At 61.1% G+C, this 2,769-nt stretch overlaps 1 protein-coding gene across 1 annotated transcript in view; it reads left to right on the top strand.

Annotated features, from left to right (window-relative positions):
* The first annotated feature begins 319 nt into the window (after window positions 1-319).
* Window positions 320-2,769, top strand: part of GREB1 (growth regulation by estrogen in breast cancer 1) — a 63,304-nt gene continuing 60,854 nt past the window's right edge. The window contains 1 exon segment of the mRNA XM_012727364.1: window positions 320-347. The gene's annotated coding sequence lies outside the window, so the exon portion shown is untranslated.

Raw genomic sequence — 2,769 nt, 5'->3', positions numbered from 1 at the left:
AAGCCAGCTCGGGCACTGGCCGCAGTCACTCGCGCCAGCCAGCCTGGGAAGTCCTGCGAGTCCAGCGGCCGTGCCAAAGACGTGGATGGTCAGCCAGCTTAGGCTGAAACAGCTTAAATTCAGTCTGTCAGAAACGCTGAGTCAGGCTCCGGCCCAGATGGACCGACGCAGAATCCTCATTTAGCGGGCCGCTGGGCCCGCCGCTGTCCGGTGGCCGGCGGGCCGGGGTCAGGCGCCCCGTGGAAGGTGCGGCGCAGTGCGAGGTGAATACGCAGTGGCGTCAAAGCCACGGGAGAGCACTGGAGCGCCAGCCGTCAGGTGCAGGGTCCCGTGGCCTCGAGGTGGGGGTGAGTGACACCGCGCTGGGGCGCGGGTCTGTGCTGCCACTGACCAGGGCCATGTTTTAAAGGTTGACAGTGGCGCCGGTCAGTGGGGAAAAATTGCCAAAGCTTAATTTTTTTTTTTAAGATTTATTTATGGATGACACAAGAACTGGGGTACAGGCCAGAGGTTTATTTATGGATGACACAAGAACTGGGGTACAGGCCAGAGATATGGGAATGAGAGGACTCACCAGAGACACACTGGGGAGCAGAACGGGTGGGTCCACTGAAACCCACTGCTGAGGGGCAGCGGGAGACAGGAGGGGTCTGCTGCGCCCTTGGGCCCCTCCCTGGCCGGGATGGAACTCGTGCTGCAGCGGCTGCGGCAGCTTCATAGTGCCGAGACTCAGCCCCTGCGTCCCCCAGGGAGGCCCCCACGGGCTCACTCTTCACCTGATGTAGCACCTGGTCCTCCTTTGAGATTGAGTACCGAGAGCTAACAGAGAAGTGAAATTTGACAGATATCCTTCGTTTGCTGCAAGAGGAGCCTGGATTTAGGGGGCAGGTGGCTGTCCCCCCGCATCTGGCTCTGACTGTGGCCCGGGCCTGCAGAGCAGCCCCGGGGGTGTTTGCTGCCAGCAGGTCCCTGCTGCAGGGATGTTGTGCCCCTCAGCCCGAGCCCGAGGAGCCCGTGTGCGGGCAGCTGGGTCCCGAGAGGCTGGAGGCCACAGGCCCTTCGCTGGGCCGCGGTCCTACTGCCTCGGAGTGAACTCGCCCCCATGGGGTTTCATAATTATGGACCTGCCCCCGCCCCCACCAACATGGTTTATATACATTGCAGGTGACCTTTGTAAAAAGCAAAAAGTTAGAAGAGAGAAAATTTGGAAGAAATCACATTTGACCGTCTTCCATTTCCCCAGACATCGCTGTGGACTGTCTCCTGCCAGCCTTTCCCTGGGCGTTGAAAAAAATCATTCTGTTATTACATGTCAGGTGGGAGATGAGCAATGCAGCGCTCTCTCTCTTCCCCCAGGCTCCGTGTCTCCTGCTTAAAGAGGTCTGGTTAAGGATGTAGCGCCTCCGGGCCTCCGGGCCTCTGGCCTCCGGGCCTCCGGGCCTCCGGGCCTCGGGCCTCCGGGCCACGGGCCTCCGGGCCTCGGGCCAGCGTTAGCAAGGCTCCAGGCGCGCGCTCCCTCATTCCTGGAGAGCGTACAGAGATCCCACCTTGGCGTTGCTAATTCTCGTTTGACAACGAGCTAAGGAGCACTTCATCATGCACGTGCCAGGTCCTGGGGAGACCCCGGGCGGAGAGGAGGCCTGGTGGGGAGCCCAGGAAGTCAGCTTGTGGCTGGTAACGCACAAGCAGGATGGCTCCGGGCTGCGGCTTCTGGGCAGCGCTAGGCTTAGCCCTTGTGCAAACCACAAATCGTTATCTTTTCCTCAGCCTGTGGTTCTTGTGTTAAGGTTCACCACCAGCTTGAATAGCGGGGGGGAGGAGTTCGGTCTCTGGGTCACCCTGACCTGGAACTGGCTGGAGTACTTCTAATGACTGCCGCAGAGAATGACGCATCCGTGCCTGCCAGCTCCGAGGCTTTCAGTCACACTCAGTCACAAGCCGTCTCATTGTTCCCTGTGACACTCTGGGGCAGCATGTGGGTCTGGAGGGGGAGGGAGGGTTGCAGAGCCCTGAGTGTGGGCCTGGAGGCACGCCTGCAGCACAGGGGGGCGGGGGCCGCCAGAGGGGGCCCTGCGGTCAGCTGTCCTGACCTGCGGGGGGGCCTCTTGCCCTCAGCGCCCTCAGCCGCGGGGTACAGAGGCGCGTTGGGGCCCTGTGGCCCGCAGCATCCGCCTCCTTCTCAGGTAGCTGTTGCCGCCCTCATCTGCTGAGGCTTAAGCTGACTCGCAGCTGCCCCCCAGTCTCCCGGCATCCAGTGCGTGTTGACACAGGTGGGGAAGGCGCAGACCCCTCGAGGGGCTGCGAGGTGGTCCCCAGAGCGAGGGGGTTTTGCAGTCCCCAGCCAGTTTAAGTTCTAGCAGACACGGTAGAGGAAAGGTGGTTTCTTTTTTCTTTCTTTCTTTTTATTTTTAAAGATATAGTTATTTATACGTACAGAGCTGGGGTACAGGCCAGAGGTTCAGAGGAGGTGAGAGGCTTCCCCAGAGACAGAGCGGGGAGCAGAACAGGCAGATCAACGAAGTGCACTGCTGAGGGGAGCAGCGGGGGGCCAGGAGAGGTCTTCCGGGCCCGGTGGTCACCTCCGGGGACGGCGGGGATCGAGCTCATGCTGCCGTGGCTTTGGCTTCTCAGTGCTGCGCCTTAACCCGCTGCGCCAGCAGGGAGGCCCGCAAAGGCGGTTTCGGTGGGGGCAGGTAACCCTGGTGCGGATTTGCAGCTTCCCCAGTGCCGAGAGGACAAACCGGGAAACGCAGGTGGAGTGAGAGCCCC

This window comes from Condylura cristata, unplaced genomic scaffold (assembly GCF_000260355.1).
Source record: "Condylura cristata isolate star-nosed mole 26May11 unplaced genomic scaffold, ConCri1.0 scaffold00020, whole genome shotgun sequence".
Classification (NCBI taxonomy): Eukaryota; Metazoa; Chordata; class Mammalia; order Eulipotyphla; family Talpidae; genus Condylura; species Condylura cristata.
This window is presented reverse-complemented; position numbering and strand designations above follow the sequence as displayed.